Source organism: Alosa pseudoharengus, unplaced genomic scaffold, assembly GCF_046254945.1.
Source record: "Alosa pseudoharengus isolate Yale_2024_CS ecotype anadromous, Long Island Sound unplaced genomic scaffold, YU_APseudo_1.1 YU_APseudo_1.1_scf_3, whole genome shotgun sequence".
Lineage (NCBI taxonomy): Eukaryota > Metazoa > Chordata > Actinopteri > Clupeiformes > Clupeidae > Alosa > Alosa pseudoharengus.
In genome coordinates this window covers 48,395,260-48,414,951 of record NW_027468718.1, presented here as the reverse complement: position 1 = coordinate 48,414,951, position 19,692 = coordinate 48,395,260, and positions in this window count along the sequence as shown.

Genomic DNA, 19,692 nt, shown 5'->3' with positions numbered 1-19,692 from the left:
CTACACACGCACGCACGCACGCAAGCAGTAGCCGGCAGTCACGAGACTCTAATCATGTATAATGAGCACTGCATTAATCGGTGTCTGCGTAGCACACATGGGAAAGGCAGCGCTGTGCTACATAGCACTTTAAGAATGTCATCGCAGGTTCGAATCCGGCCTGAAGCACCGTCCGGCAGTTTCCGCGGACTCACGTTGTTTTACGCGACGGTGCCCTCTGCTCAGCGTCTTCCCGATCGCCCGCGACATCTTATGAAGCAGAGTTTGTAACTGTTTGCGTCCTGTTTCTTGTGCTTTTTTACTGAGGGCAATCATATGAATCATTGATATCCATTGCAACACCCAGAGGAGTAAAAAATAATTTTACAAAATAGGGGAATGCTGCGATCGGCGGACTTTGACCTGCACGCACCCACGCAGTAGCCGGCAGTCACGAGACTCTAATCATGTATAATGAGCACTGCACTAATCAGCATCTCCGTAGCACATATGGGAAAGGCAGCGCTGTGCTACATAGCACTTTAAGAATGGCATTGCAGGTTCGAATAAGGCCTGAAGCACCGTCCGGCCATTTCCGCGGTCTCGCGTTGTTTTACGCGACGTGCCCTCTGCTCAGCGTCTTCCCGATCGCCGGCGACATCTTATGAAGCAGAGAACCTGAGTGTTTGTAACTGATTGCATTCCTGTTTCTTGTGTTTTTTTACTGAGGGCAATCATATGAATCATTGATATCCATTGCAACACCCAGGAGAGTAAAAAATAATTTTACAAAATAGGGGAATGCTGCGATCGGCGGACTTTGACCTACACACGCACGCACGCACGCAAGCAGTAGCCGGCAGTCACGAGACTCTAATCATGTATAATGAGCACTGCATTAATCGGTGTCTCCGTAGCACACATGGGAAAGGCAGCGCTGTGCTACATAGCACTTTAAGAATGTCATCGCAGGTTCGAATCCGGCCTGAAGCACCGTCCGGCAGTTTCCGCGGACTCACGTTGTTTTACGCGACGGTGCCCTCTGCTCAGCGTCTTCCCGATCGCCCGCGACATCTTATGAAGTAGAGAACCTGAGTGTTTGTAACTGTTTGCGTCCTGTTTCTTGTGTTTTTTTACTGAGGGCAATCATATGAATCATTGATATCCATTGCAACACCCAGAGGAGTAAAAAATAATTTTACAAAATAGGGGAATGCCCCGATCAGCGGACTTTGACCTACGCACGCACGCACAGTAGCCGGCAGTCACGAGACTCTAATCATGTATAATTCGCACTGCATTAATCAGCGTCTCCGTAGCACACATGGGAAAGGCAGCGCTGTGCTACATAGCACTTTAAGAATGGCATCGCCGGTTCGAATCCGGCCTGAAGCACCGTCCGGCAGTTTCCGCGGACTCACGTTGTTTTACGCGACGGTGCCCTCTGCTCAGCGTCTTCCCGATCGCCCGCGACATCTTATGAAGCAGAGTTTGTAACTGTTTGCGTCCTGTTTCTTGTGCTTTTTTACTGAGGGCAATCATATGAATCATTGATATCCATTGCAACACCCAGAGGAGTAAAAAATAATTTTACAAAATAGGGGAATGCTGCGATCGGCGGACTTTGACCTGCACGCACCCACGCAGTAGCCGGCAGTCACGAGACTCTAATCATGTATAATGAGCACTGCACTAATCAGCATCTCCGTAGCACATATGGGAAAGGCAGCGCTGTGCTACATAGCACTTTAAGAATGGCATTGCAGGTTCGAATAAGGCCTGAAGCACCGTCCGGCCATTTCCGCGGTCTCGCGTTGTTTTACGCGACGTGCCCTCTGCTCAGCGTCTTCCCGATCGCCGGCGACATCTTATGAAGCAGAGAACCTGAGTGTTTGTAACTGATTGCATTCCTGTTTCTTGTGTTTTTTTACTGAGGGCAATCATATGAATCATTGATATCCATTGCAACACCCAGGAGAGTAAAAAATAATTTTACAAAATAGGGGAATGCTGCGATCGGCGGACTTTGACCTACACACGCACGCACGCAAGCAGTAGCCGGCAGTCACGAGACTCTAATCATGTATAATGAGCACTGCATTAATCGGTGTCTGCGTAGCACACATGGGAAAGGCAGCGCTGTGCTACATAGCACTTTAAGAATGTCATCGCAGGTTCGAATCCGGCCTGAAGCACCGTCCGGCAGTTTCCGCGGACTCACGTTGTTTTACGCGACGGTGCCCTCTGCTCAGCGTCTTCCCGATCGCCCGCGACATCTTATGAAGCAGAGTTTGTAACTGTTTGCGTCCTGTTTCTTGTGCTTTTTTACTGAGGGCAATCATATGAATCATTGATATCCATTGCAACACCCAGAGGAGTAAAAAATAATTTTACAAAATAGGGGAATGCTGCGATCGGCGGACTTTGACCTGCACGCACCCACGCAGTAGCCGGCAGTCACGAGACTCTAATCATGTATAATGAGCACTGCACTAATCAGCATCTCCGTAGCACATATGGGAAAGGCAGCGCTGTGCTACATAGCACTTTAAGAATGGCATTGCAGGTTCGAATAAGGCCTGAAGCACCGTCCGGCCATTTCCGCGGTCTCGCGTTGTTTTACGCGACGTGCCCTCTGCTCAGCGTCTTCCCAATCGCCGGCGACATCTTATGAAGCAGAGAACCTGAGTGTTTGTAACTGATTGCATTCCTGTTTCTTGTGTTTTTTTACTGAGGGCAATCATATGAATCATTGATATCCATTGCAACACCCAGGAGAGTAAAAAATAATTTTACAAAATAGGGGAATGCTGCGATCGGCGGACTTTGACCTACACACGCACGCACGCACGCAAGCAGTAGCCGGCAGTCACGAGACTCTAATCATGTATAATGAGCACTGCATTAATCGGTGTCACCGTAGCACACATGGGAAAGGCAGCGCTGTGCTACATAGCACTTTAAGAATGTCATCGCAGGTTCGAATCCGGCCTGAAGCACCGTCCGGCAGTTTCCGCGGACTCACGTTGTTTTACGCGACGGTGCCCTCTGCTCAGCGTCTTCCCGATCGCCCGCGACATCTTATGAAGCAGAGAACCTGAGTGTTTGTAACTGATTGCATTCCTGTTTCTTGTGTTTTTTTACTGAGGGCAATCATATGAATCATTGATATCCATTGCAACACCCAGGAGAGTAAAAAATAATTTTACAAAATAGGGGAATGCCGCGATCAGCGGACTTTGACCTATGCACGCACGCACGCAGTAGCCGGCAGTCACGAGACTCTAATCATGTATAATTCGCACTGCATTAATCAGCGTCTCCGTAGCACACATGGGAAAGGCAGCGCTGTGCTACATAGCACTTTAAGAATGTCATCGCAGGTTCGAATCCAGCCTGAAGCACAGTCCGGCTGTTTCCGCGGTCTCACGATGTTTTACGCGACGGTGCCCTCTGCTCAGCGTCTTCCCGATCGCCCGCGACATCTTATGAAGCAGAGTTTGTAACTGTTTGCGTCCTGTTTCTTGTGCTTTTTTACTGAGGGCAATCATATGAATCATTGATATCCATTGCAACACCCAGAGGAGTAAAAAATAATTTTACAAAATAGGGGAATGTTGCGATCGGCGGACTTTGACCTACACACGCACGCACGCACGCAGTAGCCGGCAGTCACGAGACTCTAATCATGTATAATTCGCACTGCATTAATCAGCGTCTCCGTAGCACACATGGGAAAGGCAGCGCTGTGCTACATAGCACTTTAAGAATGGCATCGCCGGTTCGAATCCGGCCTGAAGCACCGTCCGGCAGTTTCCGCGGACTCACGTTGTTTTACGCGACGGTGCCCTCTGCTCAGCGTCTTCCCGATCGCCGGCGACATCTTATGAAGCAGAGAACCTGAGTGTTTGTAACTGATTGCATTCCTGTTTCTTGTGTTTTTTTACTGAGGGCAATCATATGAATCATTGATATCCATTGCAACACCCAGGAGAGTAAAAAATAATTTTACAAAATAGGGGAATGCTGCGATCGGCGGACTTTGACCTACACACGCACGCACGCAAGCAGTAGCCGGCAGTCACGAGACTCTAATCATGTATAATGAGCACTGCATTAATCGGTGTCTCCATAGCACACATGGGAAAGGCAGCGCTGTGCTACATAGCACTTTAAGAATGTCATCGCAGGTTCGAATCCGGCCTGAAGCACCGTCCGGCAGTTTCCGCGGACTCACGTTGTTTTACGCGACGGTGCCCTCTGCTCAGCGTCTTCCCGATCGCCCGCGACATCTTATGAAGTAGAGAACCTGAGTGTTTGTAACTGTTTGCGTCCTGTTTCTTGTGTTTTTTTACTGAGGGCAATCATATGAATCATTGATATCCATTGCAACACCCAGAGGAGTAAAAAATAATTTTACAAAATAGGGGAATGCCGCGATCAGCGGACTTTGACCTATGCACGCACGCACGCAGTAGCCGGCAGTCACGAGACTCTAATCATGTATAATTCGCACTGCATTAATCAGCGTCTCCGTAGCACACATGGGAAAGGCAGCGCTGTGCTACATAGCACTTTAAGAATGTCATCGCAGGTTCGAATCCAGCCTGAAGCACAGTCCGGCTGTTTCCGCGGTCTCACGATGTTTTACGCGACGGTGCCCTCTGCTCAGCGTCTTCCCGATCGCCCGCGACATCTTATGAAGCAGAGTTTGTAACTGTTTGCGTCCTGTTTCTTGTGCTTTTTTACTGAGGGCAATCATATGAATCATTGATATCCATTGCAACACCCAGAGGAGTAAAAAATAATTTTACAAAATAGGGGAATGCTGCGATCGGCGGACTTTGACCTACACACGCACGCACGCACGCAGTAGCCGGCAGTCACGAGACTCTAATCATGTATAATTCGCACTGCATTAATCAGCGTCTCCGTAGCACACATGGGAAAGGCAGCGCTGTGCTACATAGCACTTTAAGAATGGCATCGCCGGTTCGAATCCGGCCTGAAGCACCGTCCGGCAGTTTCCGCGGACTCACGTTGTTTTACGCGACGGTGCCCTCTGCTCAGCGTCTTCCCGATCGCCCGCGACATCTTATGAAGCAGAGTTTGTAACTGTTTGCGTCCTGTTTCTTGTGCTTTTTTACTGAGGGCAATCATATGAATCATTGATATCCATTGCAACACCCAGAGGAGTAAAAAATAATTTTACAAAATAGGGGAATGCTGCGATCGGCGGACTTTGACCTACACACGCACGCACGCACGCAGTAGCCGGCAGTCACGAGACTCTAATCATGTATAATTCGCACTGCATTAATCAGCGTCTCCGTAGCACACATGGGAAAGGCAGCGCTGTGCTACATAGCACTTTAAGAATGGCATCGCCGGTTCGAATCCGGCCTGAAGCACCGTCCGGCAGTTTCCGCGGACTCACGTTGTTTTACGCGACGGTGCCCTCTGCTCAGCGTCTTCCCTATCGCCCGCGACATCTTATGAAGTAGAGAACCTGAGTGTTTGTAACTGTTTGCGTCCTTTTTCTTGTGTTTTTTTACTGAGGGCAATCATATGAATCATTGATATCCATTGCAACACCCAGAGGAGTAAAAAATAATTTTACAAAATAGGGGAATGCCGCGATCAGCGGACTTTGACCTACTCACGCACGCACGCAGTAGCCGGCAGTCACGAGACTCTAATCATGTATAATTCGCACTGCATTAATCAGCGTCTCCGTAGCACACATGGGAAAGGCAGCGCTGTGCTACATAGCACTTTAAGAATGGCATCGCCGGTTCGAATCCGGCCTGAAGCACCGTCCGGCAGTTTCCGCGGACTCACGTTGTTTTACGCGACGGTGCCCTCTGCTCAGCGTCTTCCCGATCGCCGGCGACATCTTATGAAGCAGAGAACCTGAGTGTTTGTAACTGTTTGCGTCCTGTTTCTTGTGTTTTTTTACTGAGGGCAATCATATGAATCATTGATATCCATTGCAACACCCAGAGGAGTAAAAAATAATTTTACAAAATAGGGGAATGCCGCGATCAGCGGACTTTGACCTATGCACGCACGCACGCAGTAGCCGGCAGTCACGAGACTCTAATCATGTATAATTCGCACTGCATTAATCAGCGTCTCCGTAGCACACATGGGAAAGGCAGCGCTGTGCTACATAGCACTTTAAGAATGTCATCGCAGGTTCGAATCCAGCCTGAAGCACAGTCCGGCTGTTTCCGCGGTCTCACGATGTTTTACGCGACGGTGCCCTCTGCTCAGCGTCTTCCCGATCGCCCGCGACATCTTATGAAGCAGAGTTTGTAACTGTTTGCGTCCTGTTTCTTGTGCTTTTTTACTGAGGGCAATCATATGAATCATTGATATCCATTGCAACACCCAGAGGAGTAAAAAATAATTTTACAAAATAGGGGAATGCTGCGATCGGCGGACTTTGACCTACACACGCACGCACGCACGCAGTAGCCGGCAGTCACGAGACTCTAATCATGTATAATTCGCACTGCATTAATCAGCGTCTCCGTAGCACACATGGGAAAGGCAGCGCTGTGCTACATAGCACTTTAAGAATGGCATCGCCGGTTCGAATCCGGCCTGAAGCACCGTCCGGCAGTTTCCGCGGGCTCACGTTGTTTTACGCGACGGTGCCCTCTGCTCAGCGTCTTCCCGATCGCCCGCGACATCTTATGAAGTAGAGAACCTGAGTTTTTGTAACTGTTTGCGTCCTGTTTCTTGTGTTTTTTTACTGAGGGCAATCATATGAATCATTGATATCCATTGCAACACCCAGAGGAGTAAAAAATAATTTTACAAAATAGGGGAATGCCGCGATCAGCGGACTTTGACCTACGCACGCACGCACGCAGTAGCCGGCAGTCACGAGACTCTAATCATGTATAATTCGCACTGCATTAATCAGCGTCTCCGTAGCACACATGGGAAAGGCAGCGCTGTGCTACATATCACTTTAAGAATGGCATCGCCGGTTCGAATCCGGCCTGAAGCACCGTCCGGCAGTTTCCGCGGACTCACGTTGTTTTACGCGACGGTGCCCTCTGCTCAGCGTCTTCCCGATCGCCGGCGACATCTTATGAAGCAGAGAACCTGAGTGTTTGTAACTGATTGCATTCCTGTTTCTTGTGTTTTTTTACTGAGGGCAATCATATGAATCATTGATATCCATTGCAACACCCAGGAGAGTAAAAAATAATTTTACAAAATAGGGGAATGCCGCGATCAGCGGACTTTGACCTACGCACGCACGCACGCAGTAGCCGGCAGTCACGAGACTCTAATCATGTATAATTCGCACTGCATTAATCAGCGTCTCCGTAGCACACATGGGAAAGGCAGCGCTGTGCTACATAGCACTTTAAGAATGGCATCGCCGTTTCGAATCCGGCCTGAAGCACCGTCCGGCAGTTTCCGCGGACTCACGTTGTTTTACGCGACGGTGCCCTCTGCTCAGCGTCTTCCCGATCGCCGGCGACATCTTATGAAGCAGAGAACCTGAGTGTTTGTAACTGATTGCATTCCTGTTTCTTGTGTTTTTTTACTGAGGGCAATCATATGAATCATTGATATCCATTGCAACACCCAGGAGAGTAAAAAATAATTTTACAAAATAGGGGAATGCTGCGATCGGCGGACTTTGACCTACACACGCACGCACGCACGCAGTAGCCGGCAGTCACGAGACTCTAATCATGTATAATGAGCACCATTAATGGTGTCTCCGTAGCACACATGGGAAAGGCAGCGCTGTGCTACATAGCACTTTAAGAATGTCATCGCAGGTTCGAATCCGGCCTGAAGCACCGTCCGGCAGTTTCCGCGGACTAACGTTGTTTTACGCGACGGTGCCCTCTGCTCAGCGTCTTCCCGATCGCCCGCGACATCTTATGATGTAGAGAACCTGAGTGTTTGTAACTGTTTGCGTCCTGTTTCTTGTGTTTTTTTACTGAGGGCAATCATATGAATCATTGATATCCATTGCAACACCCAGAGGAGTAAAAAATAATTTTACAAAATAGGGGAATGCCGCGATCAGCGGACTTTGACCTACGCACGCACGCACGCAGTAGCCGGCAGTCACGAGACTCTAATCATGTATAATTCGCACTGCATTAATCAGCGTCTCCGTAGCACACATGGGAAAGGCAGCGCTGTGCTACATAGCACTTTAAGAATGGCATCGCCGGTTCGAATCCGGCCTGAAGCACCGTCCGGCAGTTTCCGCGGACTCACGTTGTTTTACGCGACGGTGCCCTCTGCTCAGCGTCTTCCCGATCGCCGGCGACATCTTATGAAGCAGAGAACCTGAGTGTTTGTAACTGATTGCATTCCTGTTTCTTGTGTTTTTTTACTGAGGGCAATCATATGAATCATTGATATCCATTGCAACACCCAGGAGAGTAAAAAATAATTTTACAAAATAGGGGAATGCCGCGATCAGCGGACTTTGACCTACGCACGCACGCACGCAGTAGCCGGCAGTCACGAGACTCTAATCATGTATAATTCGCACTGCATTAATCAGCGTCTCCGTAGCACACATGGGAAAGGCAGCGCTGTGCTACATAGCACTTTAAGAATGGCATCGCCGGTTCGAATCCGGCCTGAAGCACCGTCCGGCAGTTTCCGCGGACTCACGTTGTTTTACGCGACGGTGCCCTCTGCTCAGCGTCTTCCCGATCGCCGGCGACATCTTATGAAGCAGAGAACCTGAGTGTTTGTAACTGATTGCATTCCTGTTTCTTGTGTTTTTTTACTGAGGGCAATCATATGAATCATTGATATCCATTGCAACACCCAGGAGAGTAAAAAATAATTTTACAAAATAGGGGAATGCTGCGATCGGCGGACTTTGACCTACACACGCACGCACGCAAGCAGTAGCCGGCAGTCACGAGACTCTAATCATGTATAATGAGCACTGCATTAATCGGTGTCTCCATAGCACACATGGGAAAGGCAGCGCTGTGCTACATAGCACTTTAAGAATGTCATCGCAGGTTCGAATCCGGCCTGAAGCACCGTCCGGCAGTTTCCGCGGACTCACGTTGTTTTACGCGACGGTGCCCTCTGCTCAGCGTCTTCCCGATCGCCCGCGACATCTTATGAAGTAGAGAACCTGAGTGTTTGTAACTGTTTGCGTCCTGTTTCTTGTGTTTTTTTACTGAGGGCAATCATATGAATCATTGATATCCATTGCAACACCCAGAGGAGTAAAAAATAATTTTACAAAATAGGGGAATGCCGCGATCAGCGGACTTTGACCTATGCACGCACGCACGCAGTAGCCGGCAGTCACGAGACTCTAATCATGTATAATTCGCACTGCATTAATCAACGTCTCCGTAGCACACATGGGAAAGGCAGCGCTGTGCTACATAGCACTTTAAGAATGTCATCGCAGGTTCGAATCCAGCCTGAAGCACAGTCCGGCTGTTTCCGCGGTCTCACGATGTTTTACGCGAAGGTGCCCTCTGCTCAGCGTCTTCCCGATCGCCCGCGACATCTTATGAAGCAGAGTTTGTAACTGTTTGCGTCCTGTTTCTTGTGCTTTTTTACTGAGGGCAATCATATGAATCATTGATATCCATTGCAACACCCAGAGGAGTAAAAAATAATTTTACAAAATAGGGGAATGCTGCGATCGGCGGACTTTGACCTACACACGCACGCACGCACGCACGCAGTAGCCGGCAGTCACGAGACTCTAATCATGTATAATTCGCACTGCATTAATCAGCGTCTCCGTAGCACACATGGGAAAGGCAGCGCTGTGCTACATAGCACTTTAAGAATGGCATCGCCGGTTCGAATCCGGCCTGAAGCACCGTCCGGCAGTTTCCGCGGACTCACGTTGTTTTACGCGACGGTGCCCTCTGCTCAGCGTCTTCCCGATCGCCCGCGACATCTTATGAAGTAGAGAACCTGAGTGTTTGTAACTGTTTGCGTCCTGTTTCTTGTGTTTTTTTACTGAGGGCAATCATATGAATCATTGATATCCATTGCAACACCCAGAGGAGTAAAAAATAATTTTACAAAATAGGGGAATGCCGCGATCAGCGGACTTTGACCTACGCACGCACGCACGCAGTAGCCGGCAGTCACGAGACTCTAATCATGTATAATTCGCACTGCATTAATCAGCGTCTCCGTAGCACACATGGGAAAGGCAGCGCTGTGCTACATAGCACTTTAAGAATGGCATCGCCGGTTCGAATCCGGCCTGAAGCACCGTCCGGCAGTTTCCGCGGACTCACGTTGTTTTACGCGACGGTGCCCTCTGCTCAGCGTCTTCCCGATCGCCGGCGACATCTTATGAAGCAGAGAACCTGAGTGTTTGTAACTGATTGCATTCCTGTTTCTTGTGTTTTTTTACTGAGGGCAATCATATGAATCATTGATATCCATTGCAACACCCAGGAGAGTAAAAAATAATTTTACAAAATAGGGGAATGCCGCGATCAGCGGACTTTGACCTACGCACACACGCACGCAGTAGCCGGCAGTCACGAGACTCTAATCATGTATAATTCGCACTGCATTAATCAGCGTCTCCGTAGCACACATGGGAAAGGCAGCGCTGTGCTACATAGCACTTTAAGAATGGCATCGCCGGTTCGAATCCGGCCTGAAGCACCGTCCGGCAGTTTCCGCGGACTCACGTTGTTTTACACGACGGTGCCCTCTGCTCAGCGTCTTCCCGATCGCCGGCGACATCTTATGAAGCAGAGAACCTGAGTGTTTGTAACTGATTGCATTCCTGTTTCTTGTGTTTTTTTACTGAGGGCAATCATATGAATCATTGATATCCATTGCAACACCCAGGAGAGTAAAAAATAATTTTACAAAATAGGGGAATGCTGCGATCGGCGGACTTTGACCTACACACGCACGCACGCAAGCAGTAGCCGGCAGTCACGAGACTCTAATCATGTATAATGAGCACTGCATTAATCGGTGTCTCCATAGCACACATGGGAAAGGCAGCGCTGTGCTACATAGCACTTTAAGAATGTCATCGCAGGTTCGAATCCGGCCTGAAGCACCGTCCGGCAGTTTCCGCGGACTCACGTTGTTTTACGCGACGGTGCCCTCTGCTCAGCGTCTTCCCGATCGCCCGCGACATCTTATGAAGTAGAGCACCTGAGTGTTTGTAACTGTTTGCGTCCTGTTTCTTGTGTTTTTTTACTGAGGGCAATCATATGAATCATTGATATCCATTGCAACACCCAGAGGAGTAAAAAATAATTTTACAAAATAGGGGAATGCCGCGATCAGCGGACTTTGACCTATGCACGCACGCACGCAGTAGCCGGCAGTCACGAGACTCTAATCATGTATAATTCGCACTGCATTAATCAGCGTCTCCGTAGCACACATGGGAAAGGCAGCGCTGTGCTACATAGCACTTTAAGAATGTCATCGCAGGTTCGAATCCAACCTGAAGCACAGTCCGGCTGTTTCCGCGGTCTCACGATGTTTTACGCGACGGTGCCCTCTGCTCAGCGTCTTCCCGATCGCCCGCGACATCTTATGAAGCAGAGTTTGTAACTGTTTGCGTCCTGTTTCTTGTGCTTTTTTACTGAGGGCAATCATATGAATCATTGATATCCATTGCAACACCCAGAGGAGTAAAAAATAATTTTACAAAATAGGGGAATGCTGCGATCGGCGGACTTTGACCTACACACGCACGCACGCACGCAGTAGCCGGCAGTCACGAGACTCTAATCATGTATAATTCGCACTGCATTAATCAGCGTCTCCGTAGCACACATGGGAAAGGCAGCGCTGTGCTACATAGCACTTTAAGAATGGCATCGCCGGTTCGAATCCGGCCTGAAGCACCGTCCGGCAGTTTCCGCGGACTCACGTTGTTTTACGCGACGGTGCCCTCTGCTCAGCGTCTTCCCGATCGCCCGCGACATCTTATGAAGTAGAGAACCTGAGTGTTTGTAACTGTTTGCGTCCTGTTTCTTGTGTTTTTTTACTGAGGGCAATCATATGAATCATTGATATCCATTGCAACACCCAGAGGAGTAAAAAATAATTTTACAAAATAGGGGAATGCCGCGATCAGCGGACTTTGACCTACGTACGCACGCACGCAGTAGCCGGCAGTCACGAGACTCTAATCATGTATAATTCGCACTGCATTAATCAGCGTCTCCGTAGCACACATGGGAAAGGCAGCGCTGTGCTACATATCACTTTAAGAATGGCATCGCCGGTTCGAATCCGGCCTGAAGCACCGTCCGGCAGTTTCCGCGGACTCACGTTGTTTTACGCGACGGTGCCCTCTGCTCAGCGTCTTCCCGATCGCCGGCGACATCTTATGAAGCAGAGAACCTGAGTGTTTGTAACTGATTGCATTCCTGTTTCTTGTGTTTTTTTACTGAGGGCAATCATATGAATCATTGATATCCATTGCAACACCCAGGAGAGTAAAAAATAATTTTACAAAATAGGGGAATGCCGCGATCAGCGGACTTTGACCTACGCACGCACGCACGCAGTAGCCGGCAGTCACGAGACTCTAATCATGTATAATTCGCACTGCATTAATCAGCGTCTCCGTAGCACACATGGGAAAGGCAGCGCTGTGCTACATAGCACTTTAAGAATGGCATCGCCGGTTCGAATCCGGCCTGAAGCACCGTCCGGCAGTTTCCGCGGACTCACGTTGTTTTACGCGACGGTGCCCTCTGCTCAGCGTCTTCCCGATCGCCGGCGACATCTTATGAAGCAGAGAACCTGAGTGTTTGTAACTGTTTGCGTCCTGTTTCTTGTGTTTTTTTACTGAGGGCAATCATATGAATCATTGATATCCATTGCAACACCCAGAGGAGTAAAAAATAATTTGACAAAATAGGGGAATGCTGCGATCGGCGGACTTTGACCTACGCACGCACCCACGCAGTAGCCGGCAGTCACGAGACTCTAATCATGTATAATGAGCACTGCATTAATCAGCTTCTCCGTAGCACATATGGGAAAGGCAGCGCTGTGCTACATAGCACTTTAAGAATGGCATTGCAGGTTCGAATAAGGCCTGAAGCACCGTCCGGCCATTTCCGCGGTCTCGCGTTGTTTTACGCGACGTGCCCTCTGCTCAGCGTCTTCCCGATCGCCGGCGACATCTTATGAAGCAGAGAACCTGAGTGTTTGTAACTGTTTGCGTCCTGTTTCTTGTGTTTTTTTACTGAGGGCAATCATATGAATCATTGATATCCATTGCAACACCCAGAGGAGTAAAAAATTATTTTACAAAAAAGGGGAATGCCGCGATCAGCGGACTTTGACCTACGCACGCACGCACGCAGTAGCCGGCAGTCACGAGACTCTAATCATGTATAATGAGCACTGCACTAATCAGCATCTCCGTAGCACATATGGGAAAGGCAGCGCTGTGCTACATAGCACTTTAACAATGTCAACGCAGGTTCGAATCCGGCCTGAAGCACCTTCTGGCCCTTTCCGCGGTCTCACGTTGTTTTACGCGACGGTGCCCTCTGCTCAGCGTCTTCCCGATCGCCCGCGACATCTTATGAAGCAGAGAACCTGGGTGTTTGTAACTGTTTGCGTCCTGTTTCTTGTGTTTTTTTACTGAGGGCAATCATATGAATCATTGATATCCATTGCAACACCCAGAGGAGTAAAACATAATTTTACAAAATAGGGGAATGCCGCGATCAGCGGACTTTGACCTACGCACGCACGCACGCAGTAGCCGGCAGTCACGAGACTCTAATCACGTATAATGAGCACTGCATTAATCAGCGTCTCCGTAGCACACATGGGAAAGGCAGCGCTGTGCTACATAGCACTTTAAGAATGGCATCGCAGGTTCGAATCCGGCCTGAAGCACCGTCCGGCAGTTTCTGCGGACTCACGTTGTTTTACGCGAAGGTGCCCTCTGCTCATCGTCTTCCCGATCGCCCGCGACATGTTATGAAGCAGAGAACCTGAGTGTTTGTAACTGTTTGCTCCTGTTTCTTGTGTTTTTTTACTGAGGGCAATCATATGAATCATTGATATCCATTGCAACACCCAGAGGAGTAAAAAATAATTTTACAAAATAGGGGAATGCCGTGATCAGCGGACTTTGACCTACGCACGCACGCACGCAGTAGCCGGCAGTCACGAGACTCTAATCATGTATAATGAGCACTGCATTAATGGTGTCTCAGTAGCACACATGGGAAAGGCAGCGCTGTGCTACATAGCACTTTAAGAATGTCATCGCAGGTTCGAATCCAGCCTGAAGCACCGTCCGGCCGTTTCCGCGGTCTCACGATGTTTTACGCGACGGTGCCCTCTGCTCAGCGTCTTCCCGATCGCCCGCGACATCTTATGAAGCAGAGTTTGTAACTGTTTGCGTCCTGTTTCTTGTGCTTTTTTACTGAGGGCAATTATATGAATCATTGATATCCATTGCAACACCCAGAGGAGTAAAAAATAATTTTACAAAATAGGGGAATGCTGCGATCGGCGGACTTTGACCTACGCACGCACGCACACAGTAGCCGGCAGTCACGAGACTCTAATGAGCTCTGCATTAATCAGCGTCTCCATAGCACACATGGGAAAGGCAGCGCTGTGCTACATAGCACTTTAACCATGTCATCGCAGGTTCGAATCCGGCCCTTAAGCACCGTCCGGCAGTTTCCGCGGACTCACGTTGTTTTACGCGACGGTGCCCTCTGCTCAGCGTCTTCCCGATCGCCGGCGACATCTTATGAAGCAGAGAACCTGAGTGTTTGTAACTGTTTGCGTCCTGTTTCTTGTGTTTTTTTACTGAGGGCAATCATATGAATCATTGATATCCATTGCAACACCCAGAGGAGTAAAAAATTATTTTACAAAATAGGGGAATGCCGCGATCAGCGGACTTTGACCTACGCACGCACGCACGCAGTAGCCGGCAGTCACGAGACTCTAATCATGTATAATGAGCACTGCACTAATCAGCATCTCCGTAGCACATATGGGAAAGGCAGCGCTGTGCTACATAGCACTTTAACAATGTCAACGCAGGTTCGAATCCGGCCTGAAGCACCTTCTGGCCCTTTCCGCGGTCTCACGTTGTTTTACGCGACGGTGCCCTCTGCTCAGCGTCTTCCCGATCGCCCGCGACATCTTATGAAGCAGAGAACCTGGGTGTTTGTAACTGTTTGCGTCCTGTTTCTTGTGTTTTTTTACTGAGGGCAATCATATGAATCATTGATATCCATTGCAACACCCAGAGGAGTAAAACATAATTTTACAAAATAGGGGAATGCCGCGATCAGCGGACTTTGACCTACGCACGCACGCACGCAGTAGCCGGCAGTCACGAGACTCTAATCATGTATAATGAGCACTGCATTAATCAGCGTCTCCGTAGCACACATGGGAAAGGCAGCGCTGTGCTACATAGCACTTTAAGAATGGCATCGCCGGTTCGAATCCGGCCTGAAGCACCGTCCGGCAGTTTCCGCGGACTCACGTTGTTTTACGCGACGGTGCCCTCTGCTCAGCGTCTTCCCGATCGCCCGCGACATCTTATGAAGTAGAGAACCTGAGTGTTTGTAACTGTTTGCGTCCTGTTTCTTGTGTTTTTTTACTGAGGGCAATCATATGAATCATTGATATCCATTGCAACACCCAGAGGAGTAAAAAATAATTTTACAAAATAGGGGAATGCCGCGATCAGCGGACTTTGACCTACGCACGCACGCACGCAGTAGCCGGCAGTCACGAGACTCTAATCATGTATAATTCGCACTGCATTAATCAGCGTCTCCGTAGCACACATGGGAAAGGCAGCGCTGTGCTACATATCACTTTAAGAATGGCATCGCCGGTTCGAATCCGGCCTGAAGCACCGTCCGGCAGTTTCCGCGGACTCACGTACTTTTACGCGACGGTGCCCTCTGCTCAGCGTCTTCCCGATCGCCGGCGACATCTTATGAAGCAGAGAACCTGAGTGTTTGTAACTGATTGCATTCCTGTTTCTTGTGTTTTTTTACTGAGGGCAATCATATGAATCATTGATATCCATTGCAACACCCAGGAGAGTAAAAAATAATTTTACAAAATAGGGGAATGCTGCGATCGGCGGACTTTGACCTACACACGCACGCACGCAAGCAGTAGCCGGCAGTCACGAGACTCTAATCATGTATAATGAGCACTGCATTAATCGGTGTCTCCGTAGCACACATGGGAAAGGCAGCGCTGTGCTACATAGCACTTTAAGAATGTCATCGCAGGTTCGAATCCGGCCTGAAGCACCGTCCGGCAGTTTCCGCGGACTCACGTTGTTTTACGCGACGGTGCCCTCTGCTCAGCGTCTTCCCGATCGCCCGCGACATCTTATGAAGTAGAGAACCTGAGTGTTTGTAACTGTTTGCGTCCTGTTTCTTGTGTTTTTTTACTGAGGGCAATCATATGAATCATTGATATCCATTGCAACACCCAGAGGAGTAAAAAATAATTTTACAAAATAGGGGAATGCCGCGATCAGCGGACTTTGACCTACGCACGCACGCACGCAGTAGCCGGCAGTCACGAGACTCTAATCATGTATAATTCGCACTGCATTAATCAGCGTCTCCGTAGCACACATGGGAAAGGCAGCGCTGTGCTACATAGCACTTTAAGAATGGCATCGCCGGTTCGAATCCGGCCTGAAGCACCGTCCGGCAGTTTCCGCGGACTCACGTTGTTTTACGCGACGGTGCCCTCTGCTCAGCGTCTTCCCGATCGCCGGCGACATCTTATGAAGCAGAGAACCTGAGTGTTTGTAACTGATTGCATTCCTGTTTCTTGTGTTTTTTTACTGAGGGCAATCATATGAATCATTGATATCCATTGCAACACCCAGGAGAGTAAAAAATAATTTTACAAAATAGGGGAATGCCGCGATCAGCGGACTTTGACCTACGCACACACGCACGCAGTAGCCGGCAGTCACGAGACTCTAATCATGTATAATTCGCACTGCATTAATCAGCGTCTCCGTAGCACACATGGGAAAGGCAGCGCTGTGCTACATAGCACTTTAAGAATGGCATCGCCGGTTCGAATCCGGCCTGAAGCACCGTCCGGCAGTTTCCGCGGACTCACGTTGTTTTACACGACGGTGCCCTCTGCTCAGCGTCTTCCCGATCGCCGGCGACATCTTATGAAGCAGAGAACCTGAGTGTTTGTAACTGATTGCATTCCTGTTTCTTGTGTTTTTTTACTGAGGGCAATCATATGAATCATTGATATCCATTGCAACACCCAGGAGAGTAAAAAATAATTTTACAAAATAGGGGAATGCTGCGATCGGCGGACTTTGACCTACACACGCACGCACGCAAGCAGTAGCCGGCAGTCACGAGACTCTAATCATGTATAATGAGCACTGCATTAATCGGTGTCTCCATAGCACACATGGGAAAGGCAGCGCTGTGCTACATAGCACTTTAAGAATGTCATCGCAGGTTCGAATCCGGCCTGAAGCACCGTCCGGCAGTTTCCGCGGACTCACGTTGTTTTACGCGACGGTGCCCTCTGCTCAGCGTCTTCCCGATCGCCCGCGACATCTTATGAAGTAGAGAACCTGAGTGTTTGTAACTGTTTGCGTCCTGTTTCTTGTGTTTTTTTACTGAGGGCAATCATATGAATCATTGATATCCATTGCAACACCCAGAGGAGTAAAAAATAATTTTACAAAATAGGGGAATGCCGCGATCAGCGGACTTTGACCTATGCACGCACGCACGCAGTAGCCGGCAGTCACGAGACTCTAATCATGTATAATTCGCACTGCATTAATCAGCGTCTCCGTAGCACACATGGGAAAGGCAGCGCTGTGCTACATAGCACTTTAAGAATGTCATCGCAGGTTCGAATCCAACCTGAAGCACAGTCCGGCTGTTTCCGCGGTCTCACGATGTTTTACGCGACGGTGCCCTCTGCTCAGCGTCTTCCCGATCGCCCGCGACATCTTATGAAGCAGAGTTTGTAACTGTTTGCGTCCTGTTTCTTGTGCTTTTTTACTGAGGGCAATCATATGAATCATTGATATCCATTGCAACACCCAGAGGAGTAAAAAATAATTTTACAAAATAGGGGAATGCTGCGATCGGCGGACTTTGACCTACACACGCACGCACGCACGCAGTAGCCGGCAGTCACGAGACTCTAATCATGTATAATTCGCACTGCATTAATCAGCGTCTCCGTAGCACACATGGGAAAGGCAGCGCTGTGCTACATAGCACTTTAAGAATGGCATCGCCGGTTCGAATCCGGCCTGAAGCACCGTCCGGCAGTTTCCGCGGACTCACGTTGTTTTACGCGACGGTGCCCTCTGCTCAGCGTCTTCCCGATCGCCCGCGACATCTTATGAAGTAGAGAACCTGAGTGTTTGTAACTGTTTGCGTCCTGTTTCTTGTGTTTTTTTACTGAGGGCAATCATATGAATCATTGATATCCATTGCAACACCCAGAGGAGTAAAAAATAATTTTACAAAATAGGGGAATGCCGCGATCAGCGGACTTTGACCTACGCACGCACGCACGCAGTAGCCGGCAGTCACGAGACTCTAATCATGTATAATTCGCACTGCATTAATCAGCGTCTCCGTAGCACACATGGGAAAGGCAGCGCTGTGCTACATATCACTTTAAGAATGGCATCGCCGGTTCGAATCCGGCCTGAAGCACCGTCCGGCAGTTTCCGCGGACTCACGTTGTTTTACGCGACGGTGCCCTCTGCTCAGCGTCTTCCCGATCGCCGGCGACATCTTATGAAGCAGAGAACCTGAGTGTTTGTAACTGATTGCATTCCTGTTTCTTGTGTTTTTTTACTGAGGGCAATCATATGAATCATTGATATCCATTGCAACACCCAGGAGAGTAAAAAATAATTTTACAAAATAGGGGAATGCCGCGATCAGCGGACTTTGACCTACGCACGCACGCACGCAGTAGCCGGCAGTCACGAGACTCTAATCATGTATAATTCGCACTGCATTAATCAGCGTCTCCGTAGCACACATGGGAAAGGCAGCGCTGTGCTACATAGCTCTTTAAGAATGGCATCGCCGGTTCGAATCCGGCCTGAAGCACCGTCCGGCAGTTTCCGCGGACTCACGTTGTTTTACGCGACGGTGCCCTCTGCTCAGCGTCTTCCCGATCGATCGCCGGCGACATCTTATGAAGCAGAGAACCTGAGTGTTTGTAACTGTTTGCGTCCTGTTTCTTGTGCTTTTTTACTGAGGGCAATCATATGAATCATTGATATCCATTGCAACACCCAGAGGAGTAAAAAATAATTTGACAAAATAGGGGAATGCTGCGATCGGCGGACTTTGACCTACGCACGCACCCACGCAGTAGCCGGCAGTCACGAGACTCTAATCATGTATAATGAGCACTGCATTAATCAGCTTCTCCGTAGCACATATGGGAAAGGCAGCGCTGTGCTACATAGCACTTTAAGAATGGCATTGCAGGTTCGAATAAGGCCTGAAGCACCGTCCGGCCATTTCCGCGGTCTCGCGTTGTTTTACGCGACGTGCCCTCTGCTCAGCGTCTTCCCGATCGCCGGCGACATCTTATGAAGCAGAGAACCTGAGTGTTTGTAACTGTTTGCGTCCTGTTTCTTGTGTTTTTTTACTGAGGGCAATCATATGAATCATTGATATC